Genomic DNA, 25,959 nt, shown 5'->3' with positions numbered 1-25,959 from the left:
CAGCGATGCTCTTCTGCATACCTCGGTTGTAACAAGTGGTTATTTAAATTACTGTTGTCTTTCTATCAGCTCGAACCAGTCTGGCCTTTCCTCTGACCTCATCGGCAAGGCATTTGCGCCCAAAGAACTGTCACTCACTGGATATTTGATCTTTTTCAGACAATTCTCTGTAAACCCCAGAGATGGTTGTGCGTGAAAATCCCTGTAGATCAGCAGTTTCTAAAACACTTAGACCAGCCCGTCTGGCACCAACAACCATGCCACGTTCAAAGTCACTTAAATCACCTTTCTTCCCCATTCTGATGCTCGGTTTGAACTTTAACAGATCGTCTTGACTATGTCTGCATGCCTAAATGCATTTAGTTGTTGCCGTGTGATTGGCTAAATGAGCAATTTTACAGGTGTACCTAATAAAGTGGCCGGTGAGTGTATGTACCTTTCCCAATGTCTTATTTTATAAATGAAATGTGGAAAATTAATTAGCACAAATGTAAGAGTTTTGTATGTCAAAAAGGAATACTTTTTTTAAATCTGGCTTCATCCAATGTTGAAATGTTAGCGCTAGAAATGTATGCAAATCAGCGCATAATTAAATAAATAATGCTTTATTTAAGCAACATTTTACAAAACTTGTAATATTAAATGAAATACTTTTCTTAATGTAATCAATCGACTGGGCAAGTATGCTGATAAGGTAGTGTTTGAGTTATTATCTTGTCATTGATTCTTGTTAATAGCCTTAGCCAATGGATCAAATAACAAATGGGGGAAGTTATTTAACTGTCCCCGCAATCTGTTTGCACATTGAGTGCTTGGATCATCTAAAACTCTCTCAATTCTGCTTCCTCTCAGTTTGTGCTGCTACAGACAGTACGATTTAGCATCACTGTGATAGCACAAATTAGCAACGCATAAAAAAATCCCTTGCTAATCACAAACAGCAACTACACAGAGTGCTGACTGTCGCTAACTGCTAACAGAGATGTGCTATATTTACACATTCAGCACTGTTTTTTTAATTCACTTATCTGGCTGTTTTTTTTATAACTGGGTGTAATTGGGTGTTGTGATGGGTGATGAGCAGGAAGGAGAGGGCAGTAGGTGTAATCTGAGGTTATTTGTGGTCAAACGTTAGATTGACGGACTCACAGTTAGCCTCCGCAGCCTCATAATCTGTCCTCAATCCTGTTAGAATTGCGTGAACTGTTATCCTGTAAAGGACGTCCAAATTACAGGTCACAGATTTTTCACAGATCCAAGTAAACAACATTTGACAGAGATTAAGCAACTGTCATTTGTTTTGTGTTGATTTATTTATATTATTATTGTAAAAAAAAGTGTTTGTAATACATTTTGTACAATTAAATTTATTAGATTTTTTTAATTATATGTTAATGTTTTTAAACATAATATAACAAAATATAATATAATATAATATAATATAATATAATATAACATACATTACAATATAATGGTTTAATAATGTTAATGTTTTTCAATAATTTGTTATTATTTTATTAATGTCAATGATTCAAATGTTTTGTTTTGTGTTGATTTGATAGAAAACTCTATTTTTGCTCAGAAAATTTGCTCATTTTCTGCTATTAAGATTGCTTTAAGTATGCTAAAATTACATTTCTGGTTCTTGTGTGTAAAAAATGTGAAAAATATTATAAAATATAAAAAAATATTTTTATATTTTAATACAAATTAAATAATATAATGCATCTCAAAATGAAATAAAAAATATTAAATTAAATGAAAAAAAATTATCAATAAAATTGAATGAATAAATTAATAAATAAAGGAAAATTTAATTTGAAATATTTAATTAAATAAATTAAAATAATACAAATAAATAAAAATGTAAAAATTTAATTAAATTATATTCAAATAAAAAATAAAAATAAAATTAAATAAAACAATTGATAAAATAAATTAAAATGTAAACAAATGTAAAAAATCGTTTTTTTAATTAATAAATTTTATTAATAAAATAAAATAAATAAATAAATAAATAAAATACAAATAAAAAAATATTAAATGAAAAAAATGTATTAATAAAATACAATAATAAATTGAAAATAAAATAAAATAATCAGCATAAACATAAAACTTAAAATTAAGTGACACTTTCCTGATTTTTAATTTCTCACTTGTTGGGGGGGGGGGGGGGGGGAGATCAAGATTTATCTGGAATTCTTGCCTGAACTTTCTTGACTCAAGATTGGGGAAATCCTAAGGCCCACCATTATCAAAAACTCAGAAGATTCATCTGAGTTACCCACAAAACAAAGCTTGCCCCATTGCACAATCTGCCTGTTGCCTTGTTTAAAGCAAACTCCAGCATGCGTAACTGTTGCATCCTCATGCCTGCAGGCCAAAGAAAATGGCATACGGGCAAGACTTTACCTCTCAGATCTCAGGTTCAGATCAGAAGAATGTTCCTCTAAAGAGCTCTCTAAAGCACTTGACTTTCCTCTGTCAGAATGTTTGCGCTTTTTTTTCAGGAATTCCTTTTCTTTAATGTTCTATAACCTGAAAATCTGAGTCGAGGGACAAAAGGCAGGAGGCGTAGAGAGGCCCGCTGCTTCTGACGGGTCTCTGGGGTCATTTTCACCTCTTTGTGCCGTGTTGTTTGGAGCTCGCATGCCTGAACATGCTTTGACTTGCGCAGTGCTGTTTGTTTTCTTAACTCCTTGGACTCCTTGTAGTTCCAAAATGCCTCAGTACTTCTCTTTCAGTGTGTGTGTGAAGAGTCAGTCAGTGCTTTTCTGCTCATGTTGGAGGCTCTTGGCCCTCCGGGTCCCATAGATCTTTTTCATATTGTTCTGTGGAGCACTTGGTTCATGCATGCATTGATGCTCTGTTTTGCATGTACTCCAGTGTGAAGCAGCATTCATATTTACAGCAGGTTTCATAACAGATTCATAAGAGAGCAATAATGTAGGACGGGAACTTTTTTATTCATAGGGTTTTATTTGGGTCGACCAAGTGACTTTACTGATTAAACTCAAGAAGGTTTGCAATTAGGGTTGATTTAATATTAAAGTCCTATTCAGATTTGTTTAAGGTTGTGTTTAAAAGGTATCATTTAAATATTTATTTTGAGTGCTGGATGTTGGAATCAGTTCAATATATTCATAGTGTTTTTCAGAGTGAGTGTGGCACTTTCATTTATAAATCTATGTGTTTTCCAATTATCTAGTTAGTTTTCCCATCCATCCATCCAGTATTTTCCATCCATCCTTCTATCCAGTATCTCATCCATCCATCTATCTATCCATCCATCCAGTTTTCCCATCCATCCATCCATCCATCAATCAATCTATCCAGTTTTCCCATCCATCCATCCATCCATCCATCCATCCATCCATCCATCCATCCATCCATCCATCCATCCATCCATCCTTCTATCCAGTATTTCTTATCCATCCATTTATCTATCCATCCATCCATACAAACAATATTTCTCATCCGTCCTTCTATCCAGTATTTCTCATCCATTCATCCATTCATTTTTCCATCCAGTATTTTTATCCATCCATCCATCCATCCATCCATCCATCCATCCATCCATCCATTAATCCAGTATTTCTCATTCATCAATTTATCTATCCATCTATCCAGTTTTTCCATCCATCTATCCATCCATCCATCCATCCATCCATCCATCCATCCAGTATTTCTCATCCATCAATCCAGTATTTTTCATCCGTCCATCAATCAATCCATCCAGTATGCCCATTCAACCATCCGTCCCTCCGTCAGTCCCTCCATCCATCCATCCATCCATCCATCCATCCATCCATCCATCCATCCATCCATCCATCCATCCTTCCATCCATTTATCCATCCATCCATCCATCCATCCATCCATCCAACCATCCATCCATCCATCCATCCATCCATCCATCCATCCATCCATCCATCCATCCATCCATTCACCCATCCATACAGTATTTTTCATCCGTTCATCCATCCATCCAGTATTTAGCACCATCCATCCAGTATTTCTCATCCATCCATCTGTACATCCATCCATCTAGTACTTATCATCCATCCAGTATTCACCATACATCAATTCATTAATCCATCAAGTACTTGTCATCCATCCGTCTGTCCGTCCATAGTTTTTATAATCAGTATACCTGTCCATCTATCTCTCCAGTGATTCTCATCCACCTGTCCATCCTTACTCCTTCTCAGTTATTCTCATCGCTCCATCCCCAGGAAATTGCCCAATAGCTGTTTGCACCATACGAAAGCACACAGTCTCCCGCTCTCCTCTAGAGACAATCCTGTCAGCACACAAGCTGTGACGTGAAAGGCAACAGACAGAAAGGGAAAGTCCATTTCACGCTCTCTAGGGCCCCCACAACATCGGGCCCTGGCAAAAACATCTACTATTACATAATGAAATAATTGTGATTTATATGTTGCTCTGGAAAAAGTGTCGTTTGGTCAGAATGCATGGCTATTATGCACTGATTGAAACTATCATGCGTACTGGTAATGGGCTATCACACACCAAGTGCCTCAGTCATTGTAACCTCTACTGTCGGCCCGGCCGTCCTCTCCTCTGCTGTAATTGCATTTCTAACTGACTGCCTTTAGCTCGGAGGATCCTGCTCGTTTTTTCTTCCTTCATCTTGGGTTCCCTAACAGCTCGGTACAATTAGTCCGAGCCGCCGATTAGCGAGAAGCTACGTCTCGACTGAACCGTGGGTCCATGTAATTGCATTTGGCAGGAGGGGCAAACCAACCGGCTTGATTTCACACCTTGCAAACACACGTCCATTTACATGCAAACAGCTCCAAATTACAGCTGTGGGGAGCAGCTAGGGGACCGTTCGGCCCACCCTAGGCCCCCCGCTGTTTTAGCAAAACGGAGTGTGATTGAATGAAGGAAATCAGCCTAATTATTACCCAGCCGCACTCCCACATTAATGACAGGTTAGAGCGAACGATACGGTAATGGGACTGAAAGAGTTTTCCTCGTCATAAAATAGCTGATATTATTGTCATATTCACTCAGATATCGCCTGCAAGCATGTCTGGCTATGAAGCCAGGAAACATCCATGTGGAAAATTAAGTTGCTAAGTGACATCACCTTTGAGATCTCTACAATAGTTTTCTTTTTTTTTTGCTTGGTTCATAACAGGTGTTGAAACATTATGACAGATTTACCGTGAACAGATTGAGATAATGTATTCGGCTGCTGCGTATTATTAGATTTGCATATTAAACAGCCTCATGCTTATTCATGTTAATATTTGTAAGGGTGGCAAAAGTTGTACTACTAAAGTTATACTGTGTGTGATCGCTTATAGCAGTGCTTCTCAACCACGTTCCTGGAGGGCCACCAGAACTTCTTGTTTTAAATATCTCCTTTGTCTGCCACACCCATTACAGGTCTTTTTGTCTCTGCTAATGAGTTGATGATCTGATTCAGGAGTGTTTTGGTAAAGAGGCCTAGAAAATGTGCAGAGCTTGTGGTTCGACAGGAACGTGGTTGAGAAACACTGTCTTAGAGAATCAAAGCCAGTTTGCATAGGTAAAATCTAATGTATTATTATGTATTATTATATTGGTTTTACGTTGTTGGCCATAAAAGCTAATGCGCTTTTCTAGAGTATTGGTTCCATTTGGTGCCATATTTTTAAATACTGCTCTCTCTTTCAGTTCAGTTCAATTCAGTTCAATTCAATCCAGTTCAATTCCATTTTAATTCCATTCTGTTCCGTTCAATTTAATTCAATTCAGTTCAGTTCAATTTAATTCCGTTCAAGAATTGCTTTATTGGCATGGCACATGTTACATATGTATTGCTAAAGCATTTATAAAGTTTACAATGACAAAGAACATACAATAATATAATTAAAAAACATTGTAAACACAGTAAATAGTAATAATAGTAAAAAAAGAAATATATAATAATAATTAAATAAAACAATATATCATAATATATCAATATATTACCTCTTTATCTCTCTCTCTCTCTCTCTCTCTCTCTCTCTCTCAGAGTCAATAAATCATTATTGGCATGACTTAAAGGATTTAAACAAGAAAGTCATTGGAGTTCTCACAGGGCATGGATGTATAATTAAAAAGGGCTGAGAGCTAAATAAATGGGATTACTTATACATATAATGTAACAATTAAAAGAGTCTTGTTAATAAATATAGTCATTTAAGTGCTTCTAAAAGTACCATCTTGAAAAGAGAACATTTCAAATAGAACTTGTTTATTAATTTGAACATTTTATAAAAAAAATAAATAAGTAAATGAAATGTATTCCAGATAATAAAGGGTACAGTATGTTCACATGTGGCAGGTTTGGTTCAATGAAAACAATTGAGATTGCTCTAGTAGTGTGATTCATTGCATTAAGTGTGAACGCTGCTGTCTTAAACTTTGTGCACACCAAACAAACCAACCAAGGCATTAAAAAAAAAAAAAAAAAAGATGTGTCTCTGTGCTTTTTCAAATGATCAATTTAACAGAAATAAAGATGCATCTTAGATAAAAGATATATAATGAAACCAAAACAAGACAAGATTTCACAAGATGCATACAAAAAAAGCACAGATTTCTCAAGCGTATCTGTTTTTTCTTCATTATAGTTATGACCAGGACTTGACATTACACTTGCTAACTCTCCAAATGCGGGTAGATTTAAACTGTGGTGGGTTAAATAACCACACCCATTAGCCATTTTGGCTGGTTCTAAATAATCTTTAAATTGTAGTTTTCTTTAAAGCTGGGATCGACAATAAGGATGGCCTTCGAGGATCGAGAAGCTGCACGACTGACGAATTACATGAGCAAAAGAAAGCAGGTGAAGACCGAATGAAACTGATGATCACACGCACTGGTGATGTGATGCGTGCAAGTGTTTTGAAAAGGCAGGCATTTTTGTTGAATAAAAAGTGTATGTAAACAGCTATATTTCACTTGTTTTAAAAACACAAAAAGTGAAATTAAGAAGTGAGTAGGCATGTGGACATAATGCAACAAACAAATTAAGTAACTTTAGCTTGCCAAAGTCAAATTTATGCATATATAATGATATTTTTTTTTCAAACAACAAAATTGTGGTTAGTTAAAAAAGTGATTGGCTAGTAATATTGAAAAATTACTAGCCACAGTGGCTGTTGATCAAAAAAGTTAATGCCCTGGTTATGGCGTTGCTAGCAGTGGATTTTTGTTTGTGTTCAATGCATGCATTCATGGCACTGTTTATAGGTTTGGTAAAAAGGAAATCAGGACTACATCTATGATGGTCTTTTGTCCATACTTGTCTTTATGCAGGTCTTTTTTTAGATCTAAATATATTCATCTTACCATATACAGTACATTGTACTTTACAAACCTCCCTTCAGGCTACGGGAATTAGCATGCTACGTAGATGGCAGTTACATACTGTAGCTATAGCTGCTGTGGGAGCTGCATGACCTTTCCCGAAATAATTTTCATTTTCATTTTTCTGTTTTCTTTCTCCCTTTCTTACTCGGTGCGCACTTCAAAAGGAGTGAGAAGGTCACAGCCCAGCGGTAGCTGTTGTTAATATATCAGCCCCTGTGTTTTTGACTGTAATTATGCAGTAAACTCCTAGAGGTCTGGCTGAAGCATGTGTATGCAGGGCTCCGGGCCAAACACAGAGGGGGAAAGGAGATATTTTCTCTCTTTTTTTGGAGCCGTCGCAGCTTAGAGGCTCCACTTATTGGGGTTTTGTTCTGTTTTTTTTTTTTTTTTTTTGCGTGTGTGTGAAGTTTCATGCCACCCACGTTAAGATGAGCTGTTGAGGGTTTCTGTAATAGCTGTTTTTGCTTGGTTTTGTATGCGGATGACCTGCAACTGTTTCTCAGATTTATGGGGTGGAGTTGGCGGATGAAGCATTGACCTGGTTTAAAAAGGAAACTCCGTTCTGTGGTGTTTATGAGAAAACAATCTGTCTTTGTTTGCTGCAAAATAACAACAAAGGAATAATATAAACCTGGCCCCGAGGTTTGTAGCCCACACACGGGAGGTATAGTGCTGTTTCCAGTTCATGGACTAAGATTGCCAACACTCTGACCCAGTCTGTATGCCACACCAGTGAGGGATTCTTCTTGTGATATGCTGAGAGAAACCCATAGGCCTACATGGGTTCCACTGGAAGCTTTGTAGAAGATTCAAGCGGCTGTCTTTCACAAGATTACACACACATTCCTTGCTCATAGATTGTTTAATTATTGAATATATTGGTTAATTTGATACTAAGCCACTGTAAAATTAATTCTGTCATTAGCTCAATTTCATTTTGTTCCAAAGTTGTGCGTGCGGTTGCATAAAAACTCTGAATTCGAAATGCAGTCATTTAAATTTAATCTGTGTGACCAAGAGTTCAGTGTTAGGCTGAAACATTTCCTTACATATTTTACATTGCCTTCAAGTTGCTCACGCAAATTTGCTGGATTGACAAACAGAAATATTCTTGGTTGCAAAGTGGCATTTTTGTAAGCCATGCTTCATGATTTGCTTTACTATTGAAATCCGGAATAGGTCTTTGTTAGCCAGATTACTTAGCAGTAATTTCACCAGTATGATTACTTTTTTTTTTTTTTTTTTTTTTTTTTTTTAGAAAACTACACAATAAAAGGATCAGAAAAAGCTTTTTAAAAAGGCTCAATGAAATTATGTGATGGTCCAATACAGCACTAAACCCTGTTGACCTATACATGGACCAAAAAAATGTTGTTGAAGGAAAGATGCTGAGAAGGATAGGTTTACATTAAAAAGGAATATTTATTACATTAGGTGTATGAGAGGAAGTAGATTTAACAATTTAACATTAAAATGTCAAAGGGAGTATTAGGAGTATTATAGAGTGTTTTATCGGTGTATTTAAAACAATCAGAATAAAAAATACAATTTAAAACATACACTATAAGAAGTATTAATAAACCTGTTGCTTTTGCTTTTAAAACAATTAGTTGACTTTATTTAAAATGCGAGTGAACCCATTGCCTTAATACGTTTAAGTAAATGAACTACGTACATAAATACAAAAATTACGTCAACTTAAAAGTTTCACCATCACCAGCAAACTAGCCTAGGCAGAGAGCTGGAGAACTACACATCTGTCACTATATGAAATACAACTCCCAGAAGTCTTTGGACTCACACACCAGTTCCTGATTCCTGCTGATTGTACACACACAGCTGGAAGCACATGATGGACTGATTAGGACTATAAAGACACCTTATTCACACACACTCTTTGCTGAGTCTTGTAAACTGTGAGCATAACAAAGCATTTTCCTTGTTGTGTTTTGACCTTTGCTTTATTTTACTGTTTACGTTGTTTTGCCATACTCTGACTATGCTTTCGGATTATCTGCATGATCCTGTCTGTCCCAGTTTTGACCTTTGCCTGCCGAATGATTCTCTTAATAATTATCTTGATAATCTGTATAAGCAAGGCTTCATGAAACACTGAAACAGTCGAAGCTTTAAAAAGAGTGACACCTAGTGGTCATTTTTCATGTATTGCTCTGGAACAGCTTCAGAAAAGAAACAGTTAAGCAAATTGACAAATTATACCCCACCTTGTAGAGTTGAGGATTCAAGTGATTTAGTGAAGCGGTGAAAGTTCCAGACTAGCATGCGGAGATAATAGGTTCGAATCCAGGGTGATGCAGTTATAGATGTTAGCTAGTTAGTTAAATATGTTCTTGTAACATGCTTTTTTAACATTAGCCTGACATTCCAATGAACACTTTGTGAAAAACTATGTCTTGTTTTGGTCATAAAAAGTAACACTATTAAAGTCATAATTTCAAAGTCGGCATTCAAACTTGGAACATTTGCAGCACAGTTACTCTGTGTACACACATGGTCCACTAGGCTACATGAGATTGAGTTGAGTTTGAGTTGAGTTGAGATGAGATGAGTTTTTTTTCCGACCCTGTCAGTTCCGACCCGAGACAGATTCACCAGGTCTCAAAACGCTTCTGAATCGTTCAATGCTTTGAATTGCTTAATTCACGTGACCTGGTTTTCGAAATACTTTTGTCGCATGACCCAGGTAATTCCTTACATTTGCATTTACAAAACGCTTTTCTGGACACTCAAAGCCCTTTACACATTGGGGGGTGAGGGGGTGGGGGTTTACCACCAGTGTGCAGCATCCACCTGGATGATGCAACGGCAGCCATATTGCGCCAGACACCACACACCAGCTGATTTGTGGAGACGAGACAGAATGATGAAGCCAATTATGATATGGGGATGGTTAGAAGGCCATGATGGACAGAGGCCAGTGCACAAATTTTGAGTCTCTATCTCTAAACTGGGGCATTAGGACCCATTCAGACCACAGGTTTGGCATCCTCCGCTGGTCTCACTAACACTACTTCCCACAACAACCTAGCTTTCCCATGTGGTCTCCCATCCAGGTACTGACCGGGCGCAGCCCTGCTTAGCTTCAATGGGCGACCATGTGAGAGTTGCAAAGAGCTAACTGCTATTGCTTTACTCACTTTTTTAAGTAAACTTGTCGCTTTTAAGGCAACATGTTTACTTAATTTTTTAAGTAAAGTAAATAATCACTTTTTACAATGTACACACCGTCAATCTTGAAAACATTTTGTTCACCCGGGAATTCTAGAAATAATTGTCTACTGTATGTCAGAAATATCTCTAAAGGAGACCATCATAGAATCCCACTTGCAATCTGTTCCACTTCCACACATTTTCCTCTGAAATGTAAAAAAAAGAAATGTTTGCAGATTGAATTCAGGCCTGCTCTGCATCAGGTGTAGTGTGTGTGTGAGTGTGTGTGATCTGGCTGTCCTGCTGTCTGTCATGAGAGAGGGCAGACAGCTGTGCTCCGCTGAGCTCAGAGAGTGCTGTATGAGGATTCATACGCTGACAGAGACAGATGACAGCTGAAAGGAAGCAGCCTGCTGGAAGAACACCTCCATATCTCACACTGCCGAGCCCCGGACCACCCCTTTAGAAACACCCTCCACTATCACTCTTGCTTTCACTCTGTTACTCTTACCATTACAGCTACTGTATTTGCATTGTTGTTGGCAATTCAAATGCATTGTATAAAGCCTTGCGTTTTAAAAAAGAGGATGCACAAAGGAGAGACAAACAATATCAGTAATGGTTATGTTATGTTATGTTATGTTATGTTATGTTATGTTATGTTATGTTATGTTATAATATGTTATTTATGTTATGTGTATGTTAGGTTACAGTTACATTACATTACATTTTGTTAGTTATGGTATGTTATGGTATGTTACATTACGTTAAGGTATGTTATGTTATGCTACAGTATGTTACGTTACGTTACAGCATGTTGTTGCATGCATAAAGCTGCATTATTGTGCGATGTTATAAAGTATAATTAAAGTATAATTATATAGGTATTATTGAAGTTATTGAGTTAAAGTCCTGCAAAATTTTTGAATAATTTCTTAAATAATAGTCACAAAGTGTTTTTGGGATTTAATTTTAGTTTTCGGCCAAGTGCATCCAGAATGTTTGGTTATGTTTATTAACACTGCAATTTAATGTTTATGCATTCTTGCTATTTGGTCAACCTTATACTAGCCTCTTGTGCCTCTTTGTTAGGGCTGTAGCTATCGAATATTTTAGTAATCGCGTAATCTCACGATAATTGCATCGATTAATTGCATACTTAAATAAAGTTTTTTATTTATTTTTTTTTTAATTAAAGCCCAAGCGTAAAAGAGAAAAAAGCCAAGCCTCTTAAAATAAACCAGGAGTTTGTTTCCTTTTAGAAAAAAAAATCCTTTTTTTGTCGTTGAAATTGCATGCATCAACTTCTGTGACATCTAAACCCATTTAGTGATTTAAACTATTGTACACCCATAAATAAATAAATAAATATCATTTTCAGATTACATTAGATACGATCCTGGTTCGATCCTCAGCTCAGTTGGCGTTTCTGTGTGGAGTTTGCATGTTCTCCCTGCGTAGCGTGGGTTTCCTCCGGGTGCTTTGGTTTCCCCCACAGTGCAAAGACGGTATAGGTGAATTGGGTAGGCTAAATTGTCCGTTGCGTATGTGTGAATGTTTGTGTGGATGTTTTCCAGAGATGGGCTGCGGCTGGAAGGGCATCCGCTGTGTAAAAATGTGCTGGATAAGTTTAATTAAGGGATTAATAGATTAATAATTAACAGATTAATAATGGACTGAGCCGACAAGAAAATGGATGAATGTATATTATATTATATTATATTATATTATATTATATTATATTATATTATATTATATTATATTATATTATATTATATTATATTATATTATATTATATCCAGTTTATGTACTGTATAATGACAGTAGTGTACAGGAAAATAAATATTAACACAGAAAACAATACAACACCACAAAGAAGCAAGCAAATAGTTTTAATAAAATATTTGTGTGGAGAAATAAATTATATTATTCTATTCTATTATTATTTGTTTTATTATATTAACATAATTTGTTCTCTGTAATGTTTTCATTATATGAAGACAAGCTGCAAATTTTCTTAATGGAATGTATTTATGTATTTCTATAGTAAATTATACTGTAACATAACATAGCATAATGAAGTTGTGCATGTAATGTAAGTGCAGCAAAATGTGTTTCAGCTGTTTTGTTTTATTATTATTATTATGTATTATTTGAAGAATAGTATATACAACAATTATATAGTTTATATAACCTCTGATTTACATTTTTTTTCCCCTGGTTGCCGGCAGAAGTCAATTCAGTTTTTTCTTTCGTTCTTACTGTGTCTTCTCTTTTCATTAAAGTGCATTAAGGATTTATATACGTCTTCACCTGCGCATTGTCTTTAATCTTAGTCATTGCTCATTGTTGAACTGTACTTGAAGTTCTTTTGCATCCTATGGCACAATTGAACTGACTGTCTTCTTTCTATGTCTTCTTCTCTTTATGTGCTGCTCTTCTGCCCACCCGTGATCTTGACCCTCTGCTGACTCACAGGTAAGCCTTTCCATCCTTGTTTCATTAAATGTCTTTCTGTCATCTGAGGCCTGAATTCCGTGTCCTTGTGTCGTCTGAGCTCAGCGATTCCACCCACATAAGCAAGAACATCTTTCTGGAAACTTTTTGAAAGCAATTGAAACTTTTAGTCTCTGATTCCATTCAGGAGTATTTGTATAGCGCTTTTCAGATCATTTCAAACCAGCTCTACAGAAAGACAGCGCTATTCTGCTTTACAATTTAGATTAATTTGGTTATCGGAGGTTATTTATTTTATAAAGTAAAACAAGTATTGCAGAGATGTAGAGTTTTGGGATGATACATGCATGAGGTAATGTTGGTATGCAAGCAATGTGAACGTAAACGCTGTTGTTTGAGTGTTTTAAAGCGCCACCTTTTGGAATAGTGAGTTAGCATTTTTTTTCAGCCTGTGTACTGTTTTCTGTTTTGTACTGGTATGTTATTGTGTAGCATTACTACATAAATCTAATCAGATATACATGTGATTTTTTTTGTTGCTAAATATTTTTTATGATCAAAATTATACATTTAAAGCATTTTTAAATGTGTTTTCTTTACATTCATTTAATTTAATTTACAGACCCCGTAGTTTATCACGATTCCACGATCACTGAATCCAACGCAAAATCAACGTTTTGCAAATCCTTAATTAAACCCAAAACAATTACAAAAAAAATTAAACAATCTCAGAAAACATTAAATTCCAAACCATATAATCAAATTATATTTATTTCAGTTTGCAATTAATTGTTTTACATAACTTATGGACGTTGCATAAGGGATGTATTTTAGTTTCTCTCAAAAATGACGTTTCACCTATGCTCTCACAGTCATTACATTACATGGAAGGGGGCCTGTTTTGCAGCCTGTGCCTGTAAGCTTTAGGTGTATTACGGTAGGGGAAGCCCTATTGCATTTCATGTGTAAGGTACATGATGTCGGATGCTCTGGGGAGTGAACTACGTGGGGAGAGAAAGTAAGTTTGGGAATAAAAATAAGAGTTATACAATCTTCCATAACCTACCAAAAATCCACCTCTTTAGATCTTGTCTTGACGAGACCAAAATAAAGATGTTTTTATTTTTTATTTTTTTATTTTTTATTTTTTATGATCTGTTTAATTGTCGTTGTGTCAGGTTGCACACCTAACATAGTAGGCTATCTATTATAGTAAATAAGATATAATATATAATAGATATAATAATTTTTATTATATATATATATATATATATATATATATATATATATATATATATATATATATATTTTTTTTTTTATATTTAAAAAATATTTACATATTCATTTATTATTATTATTGTTTTTTTTCATTGAAAAATTGTCCGCAAATTTTCTGGAATTACCACCACAATCATTATTATCCCAAAAAATCATCAAAAAAATAGTAAAAACTAGTATTTAACTAGTAATTATATTAATAATATTATTAGTAGTTACATTATTACTAGTCAAATAATATTTATTATTGATTTTATATATATATAAAAATGTTTTTAAAATGTGTGTTTTTATATGTGAATTAAATTAAAGTAAATTACACATATTTATTACGTAGCATAATTACACAAATATAGTCAGATTTTTGGGTTAGGTCATGTTACTATATATTTAAAAAATTATAGAAATATACATTTTAAATTATATTATGTATATTATTACATTTTTAATAATTCATGAAAAATATTGTTTAAATTACTGTTTTTTATAACAATTTATTTAAATAAATTAAATTTTGTTATCATGTCTGATAATTACACAACTCTAGTCAGATTGTTGTGTTTTTTTACTATATATTTTGAAATTATGAACATTTTAAATTATAGCAATTTTGTGCATATATTATCGCAAACAATGCATTAAATGCAATATTTAATTTAATATTTAATTTAATACGTTTTTATAACATTGGAAAGATATAATCATGTTTTCTTGACCTGGTAACTGTAGCCATTAGAAAAGATAACCTTAGTGGACAGAACTGGAGTTTTTCGTCATTCTGTAATGACGTTTTTCTGACCTACTTTCTCGTATTGCGAAATATGAAGCGCTGTCGTTTTGGATTGAGGAATATGTGCTGACTGACTGAGTGAGAGGAATTTGTGAAATAAAGTAATGTTATGTGCAGTGTGTTAGGATTACACATTGAGGTTTAGCTGGGCCGAATAACAATGTGAGGTCAGAGACGGTGGCTGTGCTAAGCTGTGTGTTAAAGGGAGAGTTATAGGTCTAAAGAACGACAAATGGAAAAGTTATGTAATGAAGGTTATGCAAGTGGAATTGTGTAATTGAATGTTTCAGAGATAATCTAACAGCACAACAACATGCCTGATTCCTTTGTCTCATTCACTCTTATCAGCTTTAGGTGTGATACAGCTGAATATACAGTATCACATTGTATTTCTCTCATATGTTTTTTTTTTTCTGTCTTTAAACTTCATTTTTTAAAATTAATTATTTCTTTTAACTTTAAATGCATAAACCAGAATATCACTTTTCAAGGGCTTAAAAGGTGGTGTTTTTAATTCAATTAAAGCAATCATGTTTGAATTATTGTCCAATTGATGTTTTATGTGTGAGCATATTTTACCAAACAAAGTAACAAAAGTGAATAAAAACAAAGAAATACAAAGGAATAAAAACAAATACATAAAAATAAGTAAAATAAAATATGTAAATAAATAAATAATAATAAGTAAATAAAATGATATATAAATAAATAAAAATATGTAAATAAATTAATAAATAAAATAAGTAAATAATAAATAAAAAAATTAATACAAATAATTATATAAATAGATAACAATAAGTAAATAAACAAAAAAAGTTAATTAATAAGTTTAAAAATAATATAAATAAATAAATAAACACATAAATATATAAATATATAAAAAAGATAAAAATAAGTAAATAAATAGATAAAATAAGTAAATAAATAAAGAATAAAAATATATGAATGAATGAGTTAAAGAAAAATAAAGAAAAATAATTATATAAAAATATGTAAATAAAAAATGAACTAAATACATCAATAAGTAAATATAAAATATTAAATAAATAAATAAATAACTATGAATGTTAAACATTTTATATAAACACAACCATAAGAAACAGTCTTGCAGAATATATGTTTTATAACAAAGCTGAACTAACATAATCATTTGAATAGTTACATAATCCTTCAGAAATGTTGAATTGGTGCTCAATAATTTCATTTTTATTATCATCAATGATGAAAAGTTTTTTAATATCTTTATAGAACCTGCATGTTTTTTTTTTCAACTGCAATTGTCTGATGAATGCAATGTTCAAATGAACAATGTTTATTGTATTTTTATTGTATTTTTGGTAGTTTTATAATTACCTGTAATGTCACTTCTTACCAATTTAATGCACACTTGCAGACTAGTATTATTATTCAATTATTATGTTCTTAATTTCTTAAAAGCACTCAGAATGCAATGTGGTTGAAATTGCTGTGAATCATTTGAAACGATAATGCAAATGAATCATTAATTGGGTACTTTGAGCCATTTTACTTTAACTAACATTTTGAAATATTTCACACATTCCTCATATACATCAACCAGTGGTTAGAGCTTAAAATAATTGTAAAAATCTGTTTATTTATTTATTTTTCTAAATAAAAAGTTTATAATTACCAGTTTTTTGAGGCCTCTACATTTATTTTATGCAGTTGTTCTTCATCATTCTTTTTTCAGTTAGAAGAGCTATTTGTGCAAGTCTGCTGTCTGTTCATTTAATCAACAACAATCTACTATGTGCCTTTTAAACTGTGCAGTAGTGTTGTCTTTGGTACTGCTTTAGAGAGAGTGTGTGTGAAAGAGGCAATAGGGGTCATAATAACACCCCTCAGCAGTGTCTCATTTCATAGGTGAATCAGATAAGAATGACAGGACACTGGAGCAGAGCTGTGAGTGCTGATGGGAGGGATCGGTCTAAACTGTGTTTATTATTAGTAGGGAGCCATTAAAATCTGTTTCATTTCACCCAAATTCCATTTATTTTATTACCCATTTAATTTTTTTGGATGCAGTTTAATGGCTAAAATACCTTTTAGTATAAAAAAAGCTTGTCAAATTCACTCAAATTAAACACCTCTTTATATGTTTAACACAAATTCTATAAAATATGTTTTTATAAGTAAACATCACAATCTGATTAAAGGGATAATTCACACAAAATATATCAAAAATGTATTCACCCCTGTCTTGTTACAAACTTCTTTGAGTTTTTTTTTTTTCTTCTGTTGAACACAAAAGAGGATATTTAGAAAAATGCTAGATGCTGCGACCCATTATCTGATTTGTTTTACTACTATGGAATTCGATGGGTCACAGAAAGAAACTCACAAAGTGTAATGTGAAGGAGACGCTAACAAGGAAGTGCAGATCCAAATGCAGGTTTATCATACAGATGGTCAGGCAAGCAACGGTCAACACAGTGGCAAACAGATGTATCCAGAGTCATGGTCAAGTAACAGGTGAATGGTCAGCCCTGGCTGCAAACAACATCAACAATAAACAAACAAAGCAAAGACTGGTTTAAAAAAAATAAAATCGGTAAACCTTGGGGAAACACGGTAATTGTATTTTGTTCAAATTGTTTAAACTGTTTTTACAGTGTAATTACATCTAGCACGTTAACCTTTTCTTGGTTTGTCATTTTTTTACCCCAAATTGAGTTGAAATAACCCATTATTTTGGAGTTTAATAAATTCCGCAAGTAACTCCAAGCAATCCATTGAAACACATTGTTTATTACATTGTATAAATTGTCATATTTTCTTGCTTTTATTGAAACAAATGTGTAAAAAGTATGAAAAAAAAAGTTCAATGCTCAAACAATTCACAACAGTTCACTTTTATTTCCAGTCTGTTACCGTTTATTAAGATACATCTGTTGTCCTTTTCTCTGGAAGCTTTGTAACCACAACTCGTTGCCCCTCATTAACTAATTAAACCAGTTAAAGCATTTAATGGTAAGCCAATTAGAAAGTGTGGCTTGCAGTTACTAGTTGATCCGGTTACGCTGCTGGTCTGCTGCATCATTAATGGACTGCGGACTGATATTGTGTTTGTTCGGTAATGTGGTCTTGAGTGTAATCCCTCCCTTGGGTGACACTGTGTGCTCAGCAGGGGTGAAGTAGTCAAACAAGGGAATCCCACTGATGTTGGCTTAACTGTCGAGCAGCTCCTCCCCTCACCATGTGTCGTACTGCTTTCTTATTCCCACCCTGTGGCCGCAGGGAAGCGTGGTGGAGATGTTGCTATAATTCTCCAGAGTGGTCCTCCTCTCAGCGCAGTTAATTGCTGCAGTGCTTGTATTCCCAGCTGCTGTTGACTTCCTGCTTGCAGATGCAGTATTGTGACAGTGGAGGTATTTCAGCTTCAGGATGTGTCCACCTCGCTTTGCTGCCTTATCCTTTCTAACGCATTCCTTTTTATTGGATCGATCAATAGACAGATGAACATATTGATGGAAGGACGTATAGGCAGATGATGATTAGATAGGAAGATAGAGATACTGTAAATAGACAGACTGATGGATAGATAAATGAATAGATAGATAGATAGATAGATAGATAGATAGATAGATAGATAGATAGATAGATAGATAGATAGATAGATAGATAGATAGATAGATAGATAGATAGATAGATAGATAGATAGATAGATAGATAGATAGATAGATAGATAGATAGATAGATAGATAGATAGATAGAAGGATGGATGGATGGATGGATGGATGGATGGATGGATGGATGGATGGATGGATGGATGGATGGATGGATGGATGGATGGATGATATGGTGCTGTAAATAGGCATAGTGATGGATGGATGGTAAATAGGCATAGTGATGAATGGATGGATGGATGGATGGATGGATGGATGGATGGATGGATGGATGGGCGGACGGACGAACTGACTGACGGACGAATGGATGGATGGATGGATGGATGGATGTAGGATATGGTGCTGTAAATAGGCATAGTGATGGATGGTTAGACGAATGAATGGATGGATGATAAATAGGCATAGTGATGGATGGATAGACAGATGGATGGATGGATGGATGGATGGATGGATGGATAGATGGATTGAGATATTGATTGAAGAAAGTATGGGGAGATAATGATTACATAGAAAGAAACAGATGCTGTAAATAGGCGGATGGATGAATAAATGGATGGATGGATTGGTATTAAGATGCTTGGAAAAATAGACAGATGGATGCATATTAAAATGAATAGAAGAATAAAGTAATATGCATGCATATATTGGATTTCTTTCTTTTTTTTTGCGATTGTTGCTGTTTGTCGTTTATGTTTTGTTTGTTCACTGTTCATCTTATTCCGACTTTTGTTATTTCTTTGTCTGTTTATTCTGTCTATCATTTTGTTTCTGTTTTGTCAGTTGTCATTTTTCATTGTCTTTTGTTCTGTTCTGTCCATCGTTATTTTTGCGCTTTCGAACATACTTTCTGTTTTGTCTATTTGTCTATTTATCTATCCTTCCATCCATCCATCCATCCACCCATCTATCTATATCTGACTTTCTGTCTGTCTGTCTGTCTGTCTGTCTGTCTGTCTGTCTGTCTGTCATGACTGAATCATTATTAACATAAATAAATGACATATACAAGAGAATGAGGTAGGTGATAGTCAGAATGACAGACAGAACTACAGACCAAACCGAAAGAACAACTGACCGACATATTAACAGACAGAACAACAGACAAACAAAACAGATAGAAAGACAAACAGACAGACTTACAGACAAAACAGCAGACAGATAAAACAGACAGACAGAACAGAAAGAGTGTCAGGCACAATAAAGCAAAGAATGAAAGACAGACAGATCAATAGATAGAACCACAGACAGAAAAAAAATAACCAAAACAGACAAAACCAGTAAAAACAACAGATAGAATAATAGCTTAAAAACAGATAAAAACAGACAATAAACATACAGAAAATAACATACAGACAGAAAACAGAAAGAACAACAGCCAGCTAGAATAAAAGACAATAAGCATAGAGAAAATAACATACAGACAGACACAAAATAGAAAGAACAACTTACTGACAGAATGACAAATCGAACAGACAGAATGACAGACAGAAAAACAGACAATAAAATAGACAGAGAAAAACAGAAAAAGATGATGAACAGATAGACAGACAGAACATCAAAACTCTCAGGCAGAAAAAGACACTGACAAACAAACAGACAGACATATAAACAGATAAATAACATCTAGACATATAAACAGATAAATAACCCCCCCCCCCCCCCCCCCCCCCCCCCCCCCCCCCCCCCCCGCCACACTACTCACTTTGGCCTGACCTTGGATAATTTTTCCCGGGTGAAAATGCAGTCCCAGTCCGCCCCTGATGATGAGTCAGTTGTTCTTTCTGCTCGGTCTGTTGTTCTGTCTGTCATTCCGTCTATCACCTGTCATTTTCTTGTATCCTGTATTTATGTTAATAATGGTTTAGTCCTGATTGTATAGTGCACCACCATTGTCTGTGTAGATGGCAGCATGTGTAAAACTACCACCAAAGACATGTCTGACCTTAGAGAGCTGCTGTACTTATATCACTTTTCTCCTTGAACTCATTGTCTCTTCCTGTTTCCCCTCAGGAGGAGCTCAAGTCTCGCTGTGGTGACAATGTCTTTTCATAATAAATTCATGCGGACCCCTTCAGACGAGCATTTTATCTGAACAGCAGCAGATTTTAAAGGTGTAGTTCACCAAAGAATGAAAATGTACTCTTCATTTACACGCTCTCATGTAGTTCCAATCCTTAAGGAGTTTCCCTCATCTGTTGAACACAAAAAAATATATTTAGAAAAGCATTAGAAAGCTGTAACCATTGACTTACATAGTAGGAAAACAAATACTCTGGAAGTCATTAGTTACAGGTTTTCTGCATTTTTTTCAAAGTATTTTGTGTTTAACAGAAAAAAGAAACCACAAACAAACACCCAGTCTTTCACACACAAATACATGTGTCTAAACGCACACGTTTCATGGACAAAGAAACCTTTTAATAGTGACAAAAAATCTCTACGACTGAAAGTTACTGGCTGCTGTGTCTTTAATGTGCTGTAACGATTATTATGCCTTACTGAAACATCAAAGAAAACGAAATATCACTTATTAAATTAAAAATACTTTATATTTTTATGCAACACCTTTAAATTGAAAAAAAAAAAACACAAGAGTGATCTAAAGTAAATAAAAAAGTAGCTATGTTTTTTCTTTCCCTTATATTTATTTATCGCACTGATCCGACAATGGAAAAGCTTTTATTTCTTGCACCACCTGGTAGATATTGCGTAAAGCACAATAATGTGACAAATTGCAGCATTGCACATGAAGAATCGCGCATTCTTAGTGGCCATCCTGTATGGCTATATTTCGTCTTTAAAACGAACGCTACAGGGACAGTATGACGTGCTTACCAGCTGATTTCTTCCCTCTTTGTGGACGGCTTTTCTGCTGTTATCAGTTTGTCCAGTGGTTTGTCACGTACGTCAGAGGATTTAAAATGAAGAGAGAAGTTGACCTTGACAAAAACAAAAGCCAAAAAGTAAGACAAACAAGTTAGTAACAGGATGAGAATGTGGTAAAATCTGAAAACATAGTAAAAAGCCGACTGCTGTGAGGGCTTTTCTTTTTCTGACTGGCTTTTTAAAACTGTCGGTTGGGTTTTGGGAAGTGGGTGGGCGCTGGTCAATCGGTTCAGTTTAGGGAAGGGGGTCAGTGGGGGATCAGTTGGTCGGTCAGTCAGTGGCCTCTGGTGGATTTATGCATGAAGAGCAGACAGGAATAACACTCACAAGAGAAATTTGAGATCTCAAAAAGCGTACACAACGGCCTTTGATGGATTCGCGAAAACAAAAATTGCCAAAAAATACTACCTGGGACGTATTTGGCACTCACCAAAAATGTATATAGGGGTAAGGAATCAGAATGAGCCTGGGTTGGCTAAAATTGAAATTATTTTATTTTTATGTGCTGTCTTTTTATAGAAAACATCATAGGCCAGAAGATTTTTTTCAACACATTTCTAAACATAATAGTTTTAATAACTCTAATAACTGATTTGTTTTATCTTTGCCATGATGACAGTAAATAATAATTGACTAGATATTTTTCAGGACTTCTACACAGCTTAAAGTGACATTTAAAAGCTTACCAAGGTTAATTAGGTTAACTAAGCAGGTGGGGCGAGGCAGTAGCACAGTAGGTAGTGCTGTCGCCTCACAGCAAGAAGGTCGCTGGGTCGCTGGTTCGAACCTCGGCTCAGTTGGCGTTTCTGTGTGGAGTTTGCATGTTCTCCCTGCCTTGGCGTGGGTTTCCTCCGGGTACTCCGGTTTCCCCCACAGTCCAAATACATGTGATATAGGTGAATTGGGTAGGCTAAATTGTCCATAGTGTATGAGTGTGTGTGTGAATGTGTGTGTGGATGTTTCCCAGAGATGGGTTGCGGCTGGAAGGGGCATCCGCTGCGTAAAAACTTGCTGGATAAGTTGGCGGTTCATTCCGCTGTGGCGACCCCGGATTAATAAAGGGACTAAGCCGACAAGAAAATGAATGAACTAAGCAGGTTAGGGTAATTAGGTAAGTTATTGTATAACGATGGTTTGTTTTGTAGACTATCGAAAAAAAAACATAGCTTAAAGGGGCTAATAAATTTAACCTTAAAATGGATTTTAACAAATAAAGACTGCTTTTAATCTAGCTGAAATAAATCTCTGGAAGAAAAAATATTATCAGACATACTATGACAATTTCCTTGCTCTGTTTAACATAATTTGGGAAATATTTAAAAAAGAAAACAAAATTCACTAGGGGGGCTAATAATTCTGATTTCAACTGTATGTATATGCAACTCAAACTTGAAGTAAAGCTAAATCTAAATAGACGTATTGCGTGAGGCCGATTACATGACCTGTATCTGCATGCTGATTCTCTAAGGTATACAAACTCCTTGTTTGATCTCTCTTCCTCTCTGACATCCTTAGGGAAACTATTTAGTATCTGTGCAGCTTGTGTGCTTTGATATAAACATGGATTTGGATTAGTCTGATGAGCAACTTTCATGGTAGGAAGGGAAAATTCTAAGATTAGACCAAGTGTTTGATGTTTTTGGCATTGAATGCTCAATTTAAAGACTATTGGGAAGAAAACATACCCGGTGTGTATACTCCTCATTATATTTAAACGTGTATCTGTGTACGTGAGCTAGAGAGGGGAATATTGTGTCCGTTAGCTTCTGTGTGTATTTAGCAGAGTGTGAAAAGGAGTGAGTTGGTTGCAGCAACAGCTGGTGTGCAAACAGATGAATGTTTAATTGAGATCCAGTAGAGAGGTAAAAAGAGATGGCCAACATCTACCCCACCCGATAAGAGCAACACCCAGCCAGGAGCTTGAACAGCTGTGGAGCTCATTACTCTGAGTATGTGTATGTGTTTGTGTTCATTCCCATTCGCAACTCTAGCTGAAAGCACTTTGTGTTTTTAATATGTGTGTGAACAGGTGTTAGGGGGTATCATTGTGTGTAGAGGATTTCAGCTTTGGTAAATAACTGGCCTACTAGTTTCAGCCTCACATGACAAGTATAGACTAATCTTAAACTGTTTGGTGCATTGAGGACATGAAATGGTAAACAAAAACCTGCAAACTTAGTTGGGATTAGTTTAACTTCATTTGTGAAGTTGCTTGTCATAAGTTGGGTGTGCTAATCACTGAGAGATTCAATTAAGGGATTGATGAACAAATTGATAGACAGATAGACAGATAGATAGATAGATAGATAGATAGATAGATAGATAGATAGATAGATAGATAGATAGATAGATAGATAGATAGATAGATAGATAGATAGATAGATAGATAGATAGATAGATAGATAGAAAGATAGAAAGATGGAAAGGCAAACTGCAAAAGCATGAATAGATAGACATGGATATGTTGGTGGACAAAAACAGTCAAATGGATGAATGGATGGATGTAAATATGAAGGGAAAGAAGTATGGACAGAAGATGATTAGATAGAGACTGATAAAAAGTCTGATGGATGGATGGAAGGGTACACGGATTGAATGTAAGAATGAACTGGTATAAAGATAAGGATAGAAAGGATAGACTGGTATAAGAACTGGATAAAAAGATGGATGCATATAAAATGAATAGATGAAATAAGACAGACAAATGATTGGCTGGATGTATTGATGGATATATTCAGGGGTTTATGGATATTAAATGGATGGAGGGTTAAGGTTAGACAGCTGGATGGATGGATGGATGGATGGATGGATGGATGGATGGATGGATGGATGGATGGATGGATGGATGGATGAATGGATGGATATTGAATTCATGGAATGTTAATATACAGATAGATGGATGAATGGATGGATCGATGGATGGATGGTAAAGATGAATAGATAGATGGATGATGGATGGATGGATAGATGGATGGATGGATGGATGGATGGATGGATGGATGGATGGATGGATGACTGGATGGATGACTGGATATATGGATGTTAAAGACGAATAGATAGATGAATGGATTGATTGACGGTTGGATGGATGGATGGATGGATGGATGGATGGATTGATGGATGGATGGATGGATGGATGGATGGATGGATGGATGGATGGATGGATGGATATTGAATGGAATGATGGTTAAAGACAGACAGATGGATGGATATTAAATATATGGAGGATTAAAGATAGATGGATGGATGGATGGATGGATGGATGGATGGATGGATGGATGGATGGATGGATGGATGGATGGACAGATATTGAATGAATAGAGAATTAAATACGAATGGATGGATGGATGATTGGATGGAGGTTAAAGATGATTGGATAGATAGATGGATTGATGAATAGATGGTTGGATGGATGGATGGATATTGAATGGAATGATGGTTAAAGACAGACAGATGGATGGATATTAAATATATGGAGGATTAAAGATAGATGGATGGATGGATGGATGGATGGATGGATGGATGGATGGATGGATGGATGGATGGACAGATATTGAATGAATAGAGAATTAAATACGAATGGATGGATGGATGAGTGGATGGAGGTTAAAGATGATTGGATAGATAGATGGATTGATGAATAGATGGTTGGATGGATGGATGGATATTGAATGGATGAAGAGTTAAAGTTAGACAGACGGATGGATATGAAATAGGCGAAGGGTTAAATACAGATGGATGGATGGATGGATGGATGGAGGTTAAATATGGATGGATAGATATATGTATGTATGGATGGATGTATATTGAATGGATTGATGGGTAAAGACAGACAGATGGATAGATATTAAATAGATGGAGGATCAAAGATAGATGGATGAATGGAGGGATGGATGGATGGATATTGAATGAATGGAGAATTAAATACGGATGGATGAGTGGATGGAGGTTAAAGACAAATGGATAGATTTATAGATTGATGAATAGATGGATGGTTGGATATTGAATGGATGAAGGGTTAAAGATAGACAGACGGATGGATAGGCGAAGGGTTGAATACAGATGGATGGATGGATGGATAGATATTAAATGGATGAATTAAGCCAGACAACTTGATGAATATTGAATGGATGACAAGTTAAAGACAGACAGACATATGGATGGATGGTTGTTAAATGGATGAATAAAGACAGACAGGGATAGATGGATAGACAGAAAAATGGATGGATGGATGCATGTATTGATGGACATTAAATGGATAGATAAACACAGACAAATGACCTGATGGTTAAATGGATGATAGGGAGAGACAAATAGATGGATGATTGATGAGTCAGACAAATGGGTAAATAGATGGATAC

General features: G+C 35.1%; 1 protein-coding gene and 1 long non-coding RNA gene across 2 annotated transcripts in view; one reads left to right on the top strand and one right to left on the bottom strand.

Moving 5' to 3' along the window:
* Nucleotides 1-25,959, top strand: part of hs6st1a (heparan sulfate 6-O-sulfotransferase 1a) — a 231,471-nt gene that overhangs the window by 76,304 nt on the left and 129,208 nt on the right.
* LOC147846457 (uncharacterized) lies at nt 7,734-11,802 on the bottom strand. The gene is made up of 2 exons (XR_015478827.1): nt 10,164-11,802; nt 7,734-10,108 (listed from the first exon to the last, which is right to left on the bottom strand). It is a non-coding gene; the product is annotated as an uncharacterized LOC147846457 (long non-coding RNA).

The sequence above is a fragment of the Danio rerio genome, chromosome 2 (genome assembly GCF_052040795.2).
Source record: "Danio rerio strain M-AB ecotype USA chromosome 2, GRCz13ab, whole genome shotgun sequence".
Lineage (NCBI taxonomy): Eukaryota > Metazoa > Chordata > Actinopteri > Cypriniformes > Danionidae > Danio > Danio rerio.
This window is presented reverse-complemented; position numbering and strand designations above follow the sequence as displayed.